This window comes from Phocoena sinus, chromosome 5 (genome assembly GCF_008692025.1).
Source record: "Phocoena sinus isolate mPhoSin1 chromosome 5, mPhoSin1.pri, whole genome shotgun sequence".
Classification (NCBI taxonomy): Eukaryota; Metazoa; Chordata; class Mammalia; order Artiodactyla; family Phocoenidae; genus Phocoena; species Phocoena sinus.
Genome location: NC_045767.1, coordinates 90,211,238 through 90,228,977, shown reverse-complemented (window position 1 = coordinate 90,228,977; position 17,740 = coordinate 90,211,238).

Below are 17,740 nucleotides of genomic sequence, written 5' to 3'. Positions count from 1 at the left end.
ATTGGAAAAGTGGTGGATTTTTGCTTTCCAATCACAGAATTCTAGAATGTGCTGTTTCTGTTGTAGCAAAGAAAGAGTTATTATCTTACTTCAGTCATTTCCCAGGGAACAACCCAATTTCCCTATCCCAAAATAAGCATTTTAGATGTTCCCAAATTCTTTCTTATATTTACTGAGGTTAAATTCACAACAACCCTAAAGAAGCTGTTTTATTCTAGATTGCAGCAGGAAGGTAATGATACCTTGGTTATAACATCATGACCCAAACAACCTACAGAAATGTTTAGCTGTCTGAAAAGAATGCCAGAATGGTTTTCCTCTTCACAGTGCTTCTATGAAAAATAAAATGTGGGTGCCATTGTTTGTACAATATCAATAATTATATTTACTTGTTAAGATGACACAATTAGAATAAAATTAAATGAAATGTTAATTCTTATTAATTAATATTAAATTAATTTTAAATCCATTAAACCTACTATTTAATTTAGCTGATAACTAAATATCAATTAAATATTATTATTATTAAAAAAAGTTAAAAGAAATACTAGCTGTGGAGGATAATTTATATCTATGCCTTTTCCCTCTGTTCTTAAAATATGAAAATACTTACACATACCACCCACCACCAATAATAATAAAGCAAACTCCCAAGAGTCCACCGTGCAGTTTAAGAAATAGAACTTGTAGGAGTGGAGTCAAAAGAAGTGAAGGGGGTCAAAAGGTACAAAATTCCAGTTATAAGATAAATAAGCCTGGGGATGCAATGACCATAACAGCATGTTGACTATAGTTAATAATTATGTATTGTAAAGACAACCCAAAGCAATTAAGATTCAACGCAATCCTTAACAAAATTCCAGTGGCCTTTTTGGCAGAAATGGAAAAGCCAGTCCTCAAATTCATATGGAACTGCAAATGCCGCCACTTCCCCAAGATAGTCAAACATTCTTGGTCATCTGAATTTCCACAAAGCCTGGTCTACACGTTCTTATCTGTTATTGAGAGTTGCATAGAAAACCCCCCACAATGATTGTAGATTTGTCTATTTCTCCTTTTGGCTTTTATCGTATTTGCTTTAAACCTTTTTTAAGACTATGTTATTGGGTTGTACAAATTTAGAATTATTATATCTTTGTAGTAAATTTTAACGCTTTTTCTTTTTTTACTGAAGTATGATTGACTTACAATTTTTTAAAATATCTATTCTCATGTAATTTTTTGCCTTGACATTTCTCCCTTGTTAATACAGCTAAATAATCATTTTTAATGTTTATATGAAACATAAATGTTTCCATTCTTTATTTTTTCATTCTGTTTATATTCTAATATTTAATTTTAATAACTTATAATCATCATAAACTTATTTCAATTCAAAAAAATAATTATGTATTGTACATTTGAAATTTGCTAGGAAATCTTAAAAGTTCTCATCACAAGGAAAAAAATATATTTAACTACGTTTGGTGATGGATGTTAAGTAAACTTATTGTGGTGAACATTTTGCTATAGGTAGGTATATCAAATCGTGTTGTACAGCTAAAATTAATACAATGTTATATTTCAATTATATCTCAATTAAAACAAAGAAATTGAACCCTACTGACCCCTTTGAGGTGTCCTTACCCTTGACCCATACCCCATAGAAGAATGACCACTACGCTGAGCTGTATCATTTCCTTGCTTTTTTATACTTATACGAATATACATACACACTATGTGTATTTGCATGTATAAATGTATGTATCCCTGTACAGTGATTATTAAATATTATACGTTTGTGCACTTAAAATATGGGATTATACAGTACATATTCTGCTGCAACTTTCTTTTTTCACTCAACATTCCTTTTTGAGATTCATCCATGTCACAGCTCTTCAGTGCTATATTGCATTAATATATCACAATACATTAATCCAGTTGACTTTCAATGGACATTTCACAAGAGGACATTTACTTGTTTTCAGTTTTTTTGCTAACATTTATGATCTTATGAACATTCTTGTACATGCCTCCTAGAGCACAAATACAAGAATTTTTCTAAAGCTGTGCTTCCCAATCTTTTTGACAGGACATCACATGTTAAGAATTAACATTCAAGCTGTGATTCACTGGAACAAGTCAATTGGGCTGCTCTGGTCAAAGGCAATTGCTTTGACCCTCTCAGACATTCCAAGAGCTAAGGGGAACAACATTTGACATACCTGGCTCCTACTATATAGGAAGCTCTGCTTCAGTGATTTGCTTTCTCCAGTTGAATTACATTGGCTCAGATTTTCAATATAATGTGAAATAATAAGAAAGATAATGGGCATCCTTATATCGTTCCTCACCTTAGTCGGAATTCATCTAGTGTTTCTCCATTAAGTAAGATGTTGGCTTTTGCATCGATGAATATATATATAATCTATCACACTAAGAAATGACTCATTGATTTCTATTTTATCAATTTTTTTAAAAAAAATTGAGGTTGACCTATGTGAAATGCCTATCTGGCATATATGGACATGATCATATAATTTTTTTTTTACATCTATAGTAGGATGAATTTTATTAATGGATTTCCTAATATTGAAATACCCACTTGAACCTGAAGTGCTATTGGATTCTGTTTACTAATATTTCATGTAAGATTTCACATTTATATTTAGAAATACAGTGTGTGTAGTTGTGTGTGTGTGTGTATGTGTGTGTGTGTAGTTTTTGTATCAATGTTAAACTCACATAATGAAAATAACTGAGGAGCTATACTTCTTTATCAATGCCCTGGCATAGTTTAAATCATTAAGATCATTTGGTCTTTATGGTTTTGTAGATTTCCCCTTTCATACCATTTGTTCTGATGACTTTTGTGGGATGGGGAGGCTCTTTGACAACTTCTTTTATTTCATCTATGAAAATTGGACTGTTTAAAACTTCTACATCTATTGAAGCTTATTTTATAAATTATATCTTCCTAACAGGCTATATATTTCAACTAGTTTTAAAAAATTAATGTGTATATAGTTATGCAATAGAATCTCAAAGAAGTTTTTTAATATTTGGATATTGCCCCTTTTTCATTTCTTATTTTGCATACTTGTCATTCTCTCTGAGATATCTCCCTTTCTCAGCTAATAATTTGTCTATCTTGTATTTTTCAAGAATCAACTTTCTGTTGTTTTCTAACTCAATGTTTACCTTTAGGAATTTCTTCTGTTTATTTTGCTTTACCCTGTTGATCTTTTTCTATTCTTTTTGAATTGAATGTTTTATTGATTTGTTTTAATTTTATTGCTATGTGTGCTAAATGCTAGGAATTTCTCTGGAGGACTGCTTTAGCTATGTCCCACAGACTCTGAACCTATGTCTGTGTGGATTTGAACTCTATTCCTGGTACCCAAATATGTATTAGATTTCTACTACTACCTAACAAGTTAGCACCAACTAGTGTCTTAAAACAACATTACATTTGTTATCTCACAGTTTCTGCGGGTCAGAAGTTCAGGCATGGCTGAGCTGGGTTGTCTGTTTAGGGTCTCTTAAGCCTGTTATCAAGGTGTCCACTGGGCTGCATTCCTTTCTGGAGACAGAATCTTATGTAATGAAACCTAATCAAGAGAATAACTATCCCATCACCTTTGTCATATTTTATTGGCTATGAACAATAGAACACAAGGGGAGGAAATTATACTTCTACAAACGTGTAACACATCAGGGGTCACGTCTTAGGATGTGTCAGCCATATCTTTGTAGGTATTTTGACTTTTCTCTCTAGCTGGTCTCAAGAACCTTTCTTTGTCTTTGGTGTTCTGCAGTTTCACTATGATGGTTTAGGTATGGATCTGGTTTAATTTTTTGTGTGCAGCTTATCCTTATGTTTCTTATAAATGGATTTATATTTTTCAGTAATTCTGGAAATTCCCAGGCATTTTCTTTTCAAATATTACCAGGGGGTTTCTTTCAATCTGAGACCAGATAAATTTAATTACTCAGTTTGGATTTTCCATGAACACATGGAGTAATGTAAATTTGAACCCTAGATTTGTATATGAGAGAGAAGTTTTGTACTTTTTAATTCTCAGAGTATATTATTACTGTTATTTTTTGCACCCAGAGTTCCAGAGACAAATAAATTTCCTCTTAGTTACCTGACCTGTTATGCCAATTCTTCTCAGTCAACATTTTCACAGAGAATGAATAGCCTGTTTGGTTGTGCTGGCTTTCTTCAGGGGTTTCAGTTCAGTTACCCTATTTGGGGTAGACCCTAGGTTCTGTTTACTGTTCCTCCATGTGCAGCCATTGGGTCCCAATGATATATGTCGCTGGTGTTGTCTTTTATCCCAGGCTAGCCTTGTTTTCCATTTTTGCTTGCTATCCTGGTTTCAGCTTATGATTCATTCGTTTGCTTGGTTGTTTGCTCAGTTCGGTTTTGTTTGATGTTTGGTGATTTTGTTTTTATTTTACTTTCTGGTGATTCAGAATTATTTAATGGTATTTTTGTCATTATTTATCTAGTATCTTCATGTTTTATGTAGTGGGATATTTTAGGGCATAGCCATATTGTTGATGTGGCAGTAAACAGTTTTAAACTGTCTTTAGTCATCACTCTTAATCTAGCCTTGGCTTTCCCCTGAAAATTAGGTAGAACACTTCTTTCTATCCACCATGAATAGTCATCTTGGATTTCTAAGCTTTTCCCTCAGCTGGTCTATGTCTTTCATGTTCCAGTAAGTTTATCACATGACAAAGACTTTTCATTTGTTCATTTCTTCAAATAGGGTGAACATCTTTTAGCAGTATTTTTCATGATTAATCCTTTAGTATGGAGGCAGGAATAGATGGAAAATTGGTTTGCTACCATCAGTAGTTAAAATGTTTTATTAGAAACAACCTAAAATGTTTTCTTACAAATTTTAATAAAGATATAAATTTATTCTGTCACAACTTTTCTTCCTGTGCTTATAATATCCAATCTCTACCTTATAAATATGAAAATTAGAATAACTATTTTTACCAACTGCCAGGAAAACTTTATTATATCTTGAATTATGATGGGAATTGGTCTGTAAAGAACTTTTTATCTTTGATCTTTTTCTATCTTCTACACTGCAGAGCTGCTTCTACCTTCACATTTAAGTAAAGTCCTAGAAGATATCCAAACTTTAGTGTACATAGTATTTTGGTGTGCTTGGTAAGATTGTTTACTCTCTACCTACATATTTATTCTGCTTCTATAAGGTGGATAAGACTATATTTTTTGCATTTTTAATAAGCACCCTAGGTGAATGTAATACACAAGGACTGAAGATCATAATCTAAGCAACATTGTAGTACATTGATTCAACAAATCATTCTAAAATTTTTTCCTTCTCTTTTCCATTTTAGAAATCATTCTAAAATGATTTTAGAATCATTCTAAAATCTCTCTAAAATCTGTCACAGTACTTTCAACTTTAGGAGGTATCAGAAGACCGGCAACGTATTGAACTAAATTGAATTGGATTGGATTGAAAATTATAATTTACCTACATACTGATTAGTTCCAGACATAGATGAATTTGTTTCATGTTCTGGGTCCTTTCTGACTGAACATTTTCATTTATTATGTTCTTAATATTGAATTTATAAATTATAATTTTGACATTTGATAACCCTCTTAGAGATATTTAAATAACTTCTTTGGCTGTGCAACCCTACATTTTATTTTTCCAATTCACTATCAGTACTTCTTTTCCTTTTTCTTTTCTCTTTTTGCATCATACCATTGAGACTACAGGCATCAGCATTTCCCATTGAGTTTCCTTCTAGTCATGCTACTTAGATCTATTTTATTGTGATTTTCTTTAATTATCCAATGATTTGTTTTATTCCAATAATATCTCACTTATAATAACATTATGTTTAAGTGTCCAAATTTTACATAAAATGCAATTGATGTAATTTATAAGATTTAGCTACATATTTGCTCTTTGTAATCAGGTTTATTTACATTTTGTTTAATACAACTTTATCACTTTAATAGCATACTCTTGTGTTTTCTTGAATTCGTATCCATAGTTTATCGAGTGTTAAACTAAAAGGATCATAATTTGATTTTCAGAAAAAGTTTGACCTCGTTCTATAAAGTGAGTAATTTACTGTAAGAGTGGTATAGAACATACATTGAATAAGTGTCTCAAAGTAAGTTATATTTGGCCACTGTCAGGACAATAGTAAAATATCTTACATATTTATGAAGGAGTTTGTTCTCTAAAAGGGAATAGATTAACAGCACATGGAGTCATTCATATCTCAGGCCTTTATTGTTCAAGATCAAGCCTAGGGTGATGATTTGATAGAAAAGCTCAGCAGACACTGAGAAAATCAGAGTGGCCTGAGATATTAAATCTAGTGGCTTAGATATTAAATCTAGTGGCTAGAAGGGATGAGACCCCCATAAAAAACTAAACATGAACAAGATGAACCAAGGACTGTTTTCTTTATTATAGATTTCTGGCAAATTTACTGCAGAGTGAAAAGGAAAAATACAACTACCCAAGGGCTTTCCTGAGCCTGTCTTCTGCTCTCCGGTGGCCACAAGCACGTATCTTGGAGATTTTGCTGCAGTGCTTAGGCATTTGGGGCCAGAGCTCACCCTCTGAGGAACGTGGCAATATGTGCTGGGAACCATGAGAGATTAGAGGACAATAGCCCCAGAGAGCCTTGACACAGCTGCAGCCCCGCAGCTTAATTGGGAAGAGGAAAAAAGATGATCCAGTGGACTTTAAGCCTTGATTTTTCTGTTTATTCAAAATTTAATTTCATTATATTTAATAAATCTACAATTCAATAGGCTTTTGTACCAGAATTGATCATTCTCATAGCTTGTGTGGGTTTTTCCTAAAATCATAAAACAAATATTTAGTTATTCACTTGGATCTAGGAAGTTAAGTGTAGAGTATCAGCTATAAGAATTAGTTGAAAACATACATACAGGAGTTCCCTGGCGGTCCGGTGGTTAGGACTCTGCGCTTTCACTGCCACATGCCACACGGCACAGCCAAAAAATAAAACATAAAAATAAATTTAAAAATAATTAAATACATACATACATAAATACATACAGTGACACGGGAATGACAAACTCTAAACCACTAATAAATGTTTTTTTCTGATCACCCTAAAATGTTTAGTATTAGAAAAGTTACTGGACAGTTAGATCTCTCCAATCTTAAGCCGTCAGGTATTTGCTGTACTGCTCTCTAGCAGGGATCATGAAAGTTATGAATCATTATAACAGTAGCAAATGTATTACGGAAGCCTTTTGTGGAGGAGATGCTCTTAACATCTTGTCTTCAGGATTTCTCTACAATTCTATTTTGGATTTGTTCAATGAAACTCATTGGTCCTGTTTCCTGGATCTCTCACTGAAGACCTTTTGCCAGACTATCTCTGTGGATATGTCAAAACCAGTTTATTGAAACTGAAAACTGTATTTTTTGAAAGAGAAAAGTTATTTAGGCATATTACTATGAATGAGAGGCATATGTACTTTAGGCATATTACTATGAATGAGAGCTCAAATGTGAATATTAAATCTTTGTTTGAGTTGAACAGTTTGTTGATATTTTATACTTTTTATGTGTTAAGGTATAGTACTTGCTTATTTATCCCTCAAGTCCTATGCTGAAATTGAGAAAGTATTTTAACGATATGCTCTTTTTCACACTATATATTTCCTTAGAAAAAATGACACCATAGAAAGCAAGCGCCTGCATCATTAGCAGCAGCAGCAGAGAAAGAAGAATAAAAATTGAGATTTGTTTCCAAAAATGTAACGTTTTTAAGTGGAATAAAATACTAGAAGGGACATTGGTGGAACCTTGGTTCTGCTCCATGTTCTGCCCCGTCAGCTCTGCCTAATGTTTTCAGTGTCTGAAGTGGTCTCTGCTTGTCTTCCTTAGAGCTTTCCCAAGCAGAGCAGCAGCGAGGAAAATGGGTCATAATTTGGAGTTTGCCTTCCAAGTATTGTACTTTTTCCCCTCATATATTACATTAAGCTATATGTCGTCAAATTTATCAGAAAAATCAGCCAACCTACAAAAAAGAAATGTTTCTAGTATCTGACTAGTGTATGTATCGAGAATCAATACAACTGATTGTTGAATAAAGTATCAGTTTTGTTGGTAATGGATTGACAGTAATAATAACAATATAATAATAGTAAGAACAGCTGATATTTGTTTAGTGCTTCCTATGATATGGCGTGCATTTTACATATATTAGCCTGTTCATTCCCACAAAACCCCAATAAGTTAGATGTTATAATTATCCATATTTAAGGAAGGTTTAACCAAAATTTCTCTCTTTTACTATAAAACTTATTTATTAACAGCTAATAATTTTAATGGTGATCCAGTGTTTGAGTAGTTATTCCAAGTATAAAAGCATAAGCAGAATAGATAACATTCAGGGTGCTGCTAAAAATTAGGACTCTGATGTCTTTTTAAAAAATATTCCTCATTCTCAGACAAAGTTTGTGAAAACAATAGGTTTAAGTCACAATAGACTTAAAAAAAATAGATAAATTCATATTTGTCATAGATTTCAAAAAAGCCAGACAAGTATCAGTTCAAATTCTTTCTGCCTCTTGCTCTGTCTCTCTGTTTTCTTTGTCTCTCTCTGTGTTTCATTTTGTCTCTCTGTCTCTCTCTGTATTGTTCATTATCAGTCTTTCCCCCTCTCTCTCTTTCTCTATCTCTCAACAACTCACTGATACATATATCCCTGAACAAGTTACTTAATGTGTCTAAGTCTCAAATTTCACATCCATAAAAGCAGGTATGATAATATACTTCATAGTGTATTTTAAGAATTGAATTTGAAACTACAAGTAAAGTATTACTCAGAGTGCCTCTTATATAATACATTATTTTCCATTTCCTTCACTCAATCTCCTGATGATAAAGTATTTAGAAATCCCATGCACTATGGATGTTAATCTCCAAAAAAGTCAAGTGGGCCTCAAATGGCAATTTTTGTATAATATACTCATTACCAGGAAACGAAAGCAATTTCTTAATAGATACTGCAGGCTATAAAAGAACTACAAGATGTTGAATAATATTTCAATACATTAAAATAAGTGATACATATATAAACAGTTTTGCAGTGAGATGACATTATATAAAATTACATTGACGTAGTGAGGTGTTGAGTTATATGTGGCCAATAAGAGAGCAAGATGGTATACAAGGTGCTAATTTTTCTGCAGGCATTAAAAAGAAATTTGAGGAAATAAAGACCACTGAGGCCTGGGTTTTGTTTTGGTTTGTTTGTTTTTTTTTAATTGGAATATAATTGCTTTACAATGTTGTGTTAGTTTCTGCCATAGAACAAACTGAATCAGCTATATGTATATATATATGCCCCCACTCTTGAGCCTCCCTCCCTAGGTCATCACAGAGAACAGAGCTGAGCTCCCTGTGCTTTACAGCAGCTCCCCACTAGCTATCTATTTTTCACATGGTAGTGTATATATGTCTATGCTACTCTCAATTTGTCCCACCCTCCTCTTTCCACCCGTGTCCACAAGTCTGTTCTCTAAGTCTGCGTCTCTTTTCCTGCCCCGCAAATAGGTTCATCAGTACCATTTTTCTAGATTCCATATATATGCGTTAATATACGATATTTGTTTTTCTCTTTCTGACTTACTTCACTGTGTTTGACAGACTCTAGGTTCATTCACATCACTACAAATGTCCCAATTTCATTCCTTTTTATGACTTAGTAATATTCCATTGTATATACGTACCACATCTTCTTTATCCATTCATCTGTCGATGGACATTTAGGTTGCTTCCATGTCCCGGCTATTGTAAATAGTGCTGCAGTGAACATTGTGGTCTCTTTTTGAATTATGGTTTTCTCAGGGTATATGCCCAGTAGTGGGATTGCTGGGTTGTATGGTAGTTCTATTTTTAGTTTTTTAAGGAACCTACATACTGTTCTCCAAAGTGGCTGTATCAGTTTACATTCCCACCAACAGTGCAAGAGGGTTCTCTTTTCTCCACATCCTCTCCAGCATTTATTGTTTGAAGATTTTTCGATGATGGCCATTCTGACCATTGTGAGGTGATACCTCATTGTGGTTTTGATTTGCATTTCTCTAATAATTAGTGATGTTGAGCAGCTTCTCATGTGTTTGTTGGCAATCTGTATGTCTTCTTTGGAGAAAAGTCTATCTTGGTCTTTGGCCCATTTTTTGATTGGGTTGTTTTTGTTTTTTTGGTACTGAGCTGCATGAGCTGCTTGTATATTTTGGAGATTAATCCTTTGTCAGTTGCTTCATTTGCAAATATTTTCTCCCATTCTGAGGGTTGTCTTTTGGTCTTGTTTATGGTTTCCTTTGCTGTGCAAAAGCTCTTAAGTTTCATTAGGCCCCATTTATTACTTTTGTTTTTATTTCCATTACTCTAGGAGTTGGCTCAAAAAGGATCTTGCTGCAATTTATGTCAAAGAGAAGTCTGCCTGCTTTCTTCTAGGAGTTTTATAGTGTCTGGTCTTACATGTAGGTCTTTAATATATTTTGAATTTATTTTTGTGTATGGTGTTAGGAAGTGTTCTAATTTCATTCTTTTACATGTAGCTGTCCAGTTTTCCCAGCACCACTTGTTGAAGAGGCTGTCTTTTCTCCATTGTATATTCTTGCCTCCTTTGTCAAAGATAAGGTGACCATATGTGCATGGGTTTATCTCTGGGCTTTCTATCCTGTTCCATTGATCTATATTTCTGTTTTTGTGCCAGTACCATACTGTCTTGATTACTGTAGCTTTGTAGTATAGTCTGAAGTCAGAGAGCATGATTCTTCCAGCTCCATTTTTATTTCTCAAGATTGCTTTGGCTATTCGGGGTCTTTTGTGTTTCCATACAAATTGTGAAACTTTTTATTCTAGCTCTGTGAAAAATGCCGTTGGTAGTTTGATAGGGATTGCATTGAATCTGTAGATTGCTTTGGGTAGTATAGTCATTTTCACAATGTTGATTCTTCCAATCCAAGAACATGGTATATCTCTCCATCTGTTTGTGTCATCTTTGATTTCTTTCATCAGTGTCTTATAATTTTCTGCATACAGTTCTTTTGCTTCCTTAGGTATGTTTATTCCTGGACATTTTATTCTTTTTGTTGCAATGGTAAATGGGATTGTTTCCTTAATTTCTCTTTCTCATTTTTCTTTGTTAGCATATAGGAATGCAGGAGATTTCTGTTTATTAATTTTGTATTTTGTGACTTTACTAAATTCACTCCCTGATACCAAAACTAAAGATATCACAGTAAAAGAAAATTACAGGCCAATATCACTGATGAACATAGATGCAAAAATCCTCAACAAAATACTAGCAAACAGAATCCAGCAACACATTAAAAGGATCATACACCATGATCAAGTGGGATTTATTCCAGGGATGCAAAGAATCTTCAGTAAACCCAAATCAGTCAATGTGATACACCATATTAACAAATTGAAGGATAAAAACCATATGATCATCTCAATAGACACAGAAAAGGCTTTCGACAAAATTCAATACACATTTATGATAAAAACTCTCCAGAAAGTGGGCGTAGAGGGAACCTACCTCAACATAATGAAGGCCATATATGACAAACCCACAAAAAACATTATTCTCAATGGTGAAAAATTGAAAGCATTTCCTCTAAGATCAGTAACAAGACAAGGGTGCCCACTCTCGCCACTATTATTCAACATAGCATTGAAAGTCCTAGCCACAGCAATCAGAGAAGAAAAAGGAATCCAAATGGGAAAAAAAGAAGTAAAGCTGTCACTGTTTGCAGATGACATGATACTATACATAGAAAATCCTAAAGAAGCAATCAGAAAACTACTAGAGCTCATCAAGGCCTGGGGCTTTTAAAGAAAGCCTTGAGCAGGCCCGAATTCTAGACAAGGAAGCACTTGAATTAAGGTACCAAAACAGCAATAGCTGTGTGTGTGTGTGTGTGTGTGTGTGTGTGTGTGATATGCATGTATGGAGGCTGGGGCTGTCACCCTGTCTTGATCACAAAGTTCTTATTTGTCAGCAATAAGAAATGAGGTTGGATGGGTTTACTGAGGCAGGATTATGCATTCCTGAACTTCAGGCCCAAGAGCAGTGCTTTATCATTGGCTTGGCGTGAAGGTTCTTAACAATTTCACTTAGTAATGTTGATTGGCCATACGTCCCCAATTTGTGAGTGTGAATAATGGGCTGTTTTTTCCCACTTATTTGTGTATTTTCCCAAATTTTCAAAGTATTTGATTAGCATTGATTGTTTTTTCTTTTCTCTAGTAAGGGTATAGTATATTTATGAATTCTCCCCAATCAAGCACCAAGCTGGAGATAATAGGAAGAAATTGAATTAAGTTTTAAATATTTATTGAATGCCTATTATGTATCACACTCTGAGCTAAGTACTGAGGAGATAGCAGTGAATGAGAAATATAATCTGTGTCCACACAGAATTTACAGTCTAAAAGAAAACAAAAGCATTAATGAAAAAAAAAAAAAAGTACAAGCAGTTTTGAGAGACCAGATATCTAGAGTGCTACAACCTAACCTAGAGAATAAGAGAAAATTCACAGAGAAAAGACCTACAGTTTTCCATAATGGAGTTACATAATAGTTGAACACGTCTTCCCCATTGTCTCCTCATCCCTTATGGGAGGTTAGGTACTTAGAGGGATAGTGGGTCTTTATTCATAAAAAAAGTTTTACTTACTACCTGCTAAGTGCTTTTGAGAAGAGGCAAACTTAGCAAGAAAACCAAACAGCTCTTAAAAGATTGTTGGGAAATAAGGTAAACACATTTAAGAAAGTCATTAATGATGAGCTGGAATTCCCTTTTATTTCAGGTCCAGAAACCATCTAAACGGGGTTGTTTCTAGATGCACCACAGCTCATCTGTGTTATTAGGTTAAACTCCTAGAGGATAGCCATGTGGACTTTGATGGTTAAGGCAGCTCAGTGGCTGTGGCCGCTGACCCACATGTTAAGGTTCTGGAGCATCCGTGGTCCACAGCATGCTGGCTAGTGCAGAGACTCCGTGTGACAGGAGCATTCAGTAGGATTGACTTTTGGCGGATGTTGCTGTCAGTTTCTTCTTCAGAGGTTGAAGCAGGGGCCACATTTAAGCTTTCAGACAGAATTCAGACACACAGAATTTGCAAAATGTTCTCATGCAAAATACCACTCTCTGAGACCTCTTAATAGGTGTTTCTTGGAAGAAAAAGGCCAGAGGAGGGGAGGTTTTTCCTTGGTTTTGTCAAGTAGAGAAACTCAGGATAAAAACAATCAGGATTTTTACACTCTGTAGTATGTTTATGTGAGTTGAGACTCTTGGAGTGTGTTATGGCATGCGACATTTCCCCAGAGTAGTTCATTATGGGCCCTAGTAACAACTTGATACACCACTGTTCATGCCTGGTTTAGGAAAGTCTACAGTAAACCATAGCGGCCTGATCTTGATTATGGTGACATTTTTATTCCTTGACATCTCTGAGATTCAAATCAGTCTTTCTTCATTTTACACCCCTGACACAGCGCCTTTGGCCTACAGCTGAAACCAGTCCTGGCTTGTCAAAGGAACTGACTGAAGCCAGATTGAGTGTTTTTTTTATCAGAGAATGCCACACACAAGCTTTTAGAAACTTAACTCACAGGAAGTTCTTAAATACTACATCCAAAACAAATTAAATGCCTCATGGTCTAACTTCAGTCATGTATTTCTTGTTCTGACCTCGGTGGAAATTCAAAGCAGCTGATAACTATTATATAATCATTCTCACATATTTGTTTACTGTTAGCAAATCATTCCTTAGTTGTTTCTTTTTAAATGATGAATTATCCTAGTTCCTTTTAAATCTGTCACAGTGAAGCAAACATTGGTTTCATTTCTGGCAAATAATCCTACCCGTGTCTGCCTGGTGATAAAACCCTGTTAGGAATGTAATTGTGTCAGAAACTTTCTATAAACCTTTTTGGAAGAAATTTACATATTCCTGAAACACTTCCTTAGCTGCATTTAAACTTCAGTCCATTTGTGAAATGGCCACTGATTTTTGTGACTAACATTAGTGTTTTTACTCCTGAATTAGGGTTGCCAGACAAAATAAAAGATTCCCAGTTAAATCTGAATTTCAGATAAATAATGAATACTTTTTTAAGTACAAGTATGTCTCATATACAAAAAATTATTTATCGTTTATCCACAATTCAGATACGACTGGCAATCCTGTATTTTTGTTTGCTCTATCTGGCAACCCTAATGAGATACTTCGAAGAGCACTCACGTATAGTAGCAACCGTTCTTGTGTTTTCAGTTTAAAATGTCACACACCTCTTTTATGCCAATATCAGAAGCAAAAAATATTCCAGAATACTTGAATAATACCTCTTGTTGGCTGTAATGTTGATAATTGACTACCAATGTCAAGGTTTGAAAGAGTTTTTACCTATCACAGTGGAAAGCTTAGGAATCATAAAGGCCACTGTGACAGTGTAATCTTGGACAAGTTCCTTAATTTCTCTGAAGGTCAGATTCCTCAACTGTTAATAGGGATAATAATAACTACCTTATAGGCCTGTGGCAAAGATGAGAATAATGTAATTTTTTAATGGGCCTGAAACAATACGTGGGGCTTCCTTCTGCAACATCCTACAAATATTGGTGCAGTGACAAAATGTGGTGGGTGTAGTCTTAGGTACCAGGGAGATGACAGTGAACTAGACAAGGTCCTTGTAGGTAATAAAAAGTCAAGACACAATGAAGCAAGGGGAGTTTAAATAATGGTGATAGCTAGGCAAGAAACTGACTGGGTGAACATGAAGGGCCATTAGATGGGAGCATGCTGTTTAGAGTAGAGGATGAAAGAGTGTCACCAGGGTCGCCCTGAGGTGGTAACAATGAGGCTCAGTGAAAGAAGGAGCTGGCCACATGGAGACCTGTGGGCGGGGCATTCAAGACAGGAGGGGTGCTAAGTGTAAAGGCTGAGAGAACTTGGCTTGCTGGAAAAGTTGGGAGAGCAGAGGGGTGGGAGTAGGACACCAACAGTAGGGCTGGAGCATGGAGTTTTTAAAATTTGCGATACTTTTATTTGCGATAAAATACAATATAAATTACCATAAAAATTAAATGAAGAAAGGCACATACAAAATACAAGTCCATATTTCTTAATTAGCTTCAGCAGCATAAAAGCATATTTCATTAAGTGATACCAGAACGAGCATAACAGAAAAAAGAATTACGAAAATGGTTACACATTCACTGAAAGTATGCATACAGGCAATTATTACACCCTGTTCAGTTAGCTTTGCCTGCCAATCATACCTGTGAATGTGGAATGTCAAATGCTCTACAAGTTTCTTTGCAGGTGGGTGTTGGTACAGGCACCACACTCTGCGTAAGTGGAGAACTGTTCTAGTCAGAGAAAGGTAGAGGTCAAAATGGCCATGATAAGAAGTCAAGATTTAAGTGCTAGCCAGATAGTAAATTAATAATATGAAGAATGCTAATTATGAAGATTTGGTTTTCCAGTGAGCTGTGAAGAAAATGGGATTCCCTTTATCCTAAACTTCCCAGAAACTTAGGTCTGAGTACGATGAGTTCACTATAAAAAATGTCCACAATGGCAAAATGTCCACATTCTTCCAAGGTTCCCACCATTTCCATAGCACCAGGTGGTTCTTCTTTTCAGTGGCATGCCGAAAAAAATGGGGAGACCAAATAAGTCAATTTTAGTCTGACTAGTAGCAAGGCTTGGGCAACTTTCTTAACATTTCCAGGTCCTAGTTTTCTCACTTGTAAAAACAGGATGAAAGACGAGCTAATATCTCAGGCACTTCTGAATTCTAAAATTTTATAAATCTCTGTTTTCCAGTTGTGTCTTTTTTCAAAAGTAGAATAAACTTTTCAGAAAGAAAAGGGCTTGCTAAATTAAAAAATCAAATAAATAAAAATAATATTGACTATTTTAAAATAAAACAGTATAAACCACTTTGTTGATTGATTAAAACAAATTAATCAAAATAAAATCAAAATAATAATTTGATTTTAGTGGAATGAAACTGCTAGAAGATATTTGAATAGCAAAAATTTCTAATATTTACCATATCTTGCCTTTGCACTGCATTTGTTATCTTACTAGGAAAGGGTTTCCAGCATACTCTGGTCAGGCTGTCTATAGATTCGGAAAAATTAGTATCCGTTCACTTTCTCTTTTATTCTTATTCCAGTACTCTTCACCATGATTCAAACTTTAGGCTTATTGATTTCTATATAGATGCTCTATGGTAATGTAGGGAGGTGCCAAAAAAATAATAAGAGTTTACTCTTAGAATCTTTTAAATGTAAATTTTGAAGTGATGAAAATAAAATGTTCTGGAAGTTATCCCTTCATCAATTATTTACTGAACACTTTGTTAAATATTAGAATAATATAAAAAAAATGGTACCCAACCATGCCCATGAGAAGATTATGATTCATTTGGGGAGAAACACTCAACTTAATGGGTACAGTTCTTTAATTGAGAAAAGTACAAAGTGCTCTTGAAAACCCAAGGGCTGGAATGGCTAACTTCCTGGGAGAGGTAAAACAGGAAGGTTTGGGGATACTAGAATGGGATCTTGAAGAATCGCTGGAAAGGATATTTCCGTCCAGAGGACAAGCTTGTGCCCTGGTGCAGCAGGGAGAAACGTGAATGGAGAAGACAGGTAGTTCTATGAGGCATTTGGAGGCAACAGGCATGTGCGGCTAGTTATATTTGAAGGTTCCCTATCATGTTATCAAGTTTGGAAATTATTTTGTAATACATAAGAATACATTCTAGAGGATTTAAGCTGAGAAATAAGGAGTAGAGTCATTGAGAGCCAATAGTGTCAGGCATTTTACCAATATTACTTCACTTAATCGTGATCTTTCCTACCTCACAAAATGAAGGAACTGAGACTCAGAGAGATTAGCTGACTTCCCCAAAGCAACAGAGCTAGTCAGTGGCAGAGCTGGCATTTGAATCTGTTTGACTTTCTAATTGTTTTCCAAGTTCCAAAAGCCAGGCATTTTACTCTCAGCACCAGAAGAAGGGGATATGTCCCTGGTGGGAAAGTTCTTATCTGTGTTTGCTCGCAGGCCACCCAACTTCCAATGCTCCCTTCAAAAGGTTCTCCCCCAGGGCATTTTCTGTGTGAGGGGATGGGAATTTACCTAAGTGCGGAATGCAATGCCCCTCCTTATCAACAATGGCCTCACGGGGTCTGCCTTCAGGCTTTTCATCCCAATCCGGCAGGTCTGGCAGACCAGTTCACAGGCTATGCGGACAAACTTAATTAAATTCAAGTGAGTGTTGTTACCAAGACCTGACAGGCGCAGTTGTGTGTAGCTGAATAATTGAGTTGTGCGGAGGTTTTTTTTTTTTCTTTGCCTTCTTGGTGGTAGGCTTTTTTTGGGGGGGTTTTGTTTTGTTTTCTTTGGGTTTCTAAAGATGACCCTGACACTTTTCATAAAGCTGTTTTCTAGTAGGAACGCCCTCCATCAAAGAGACGCAGTTTGGTTGCCAGGCTACCGTGAGAAAAGAGAACTCTGAAGTGACAATGCCGACCTTTTCTTGGAGTATCCAGGGTCTATACTTCTCAGTACAAAAGTACTTCCCATAGACCTCACAGCTAGAACTCCACAGTGTTACTACCTGAGTCCTAGACTGTTAGGCAGGCACAGCCTCGCCTGGA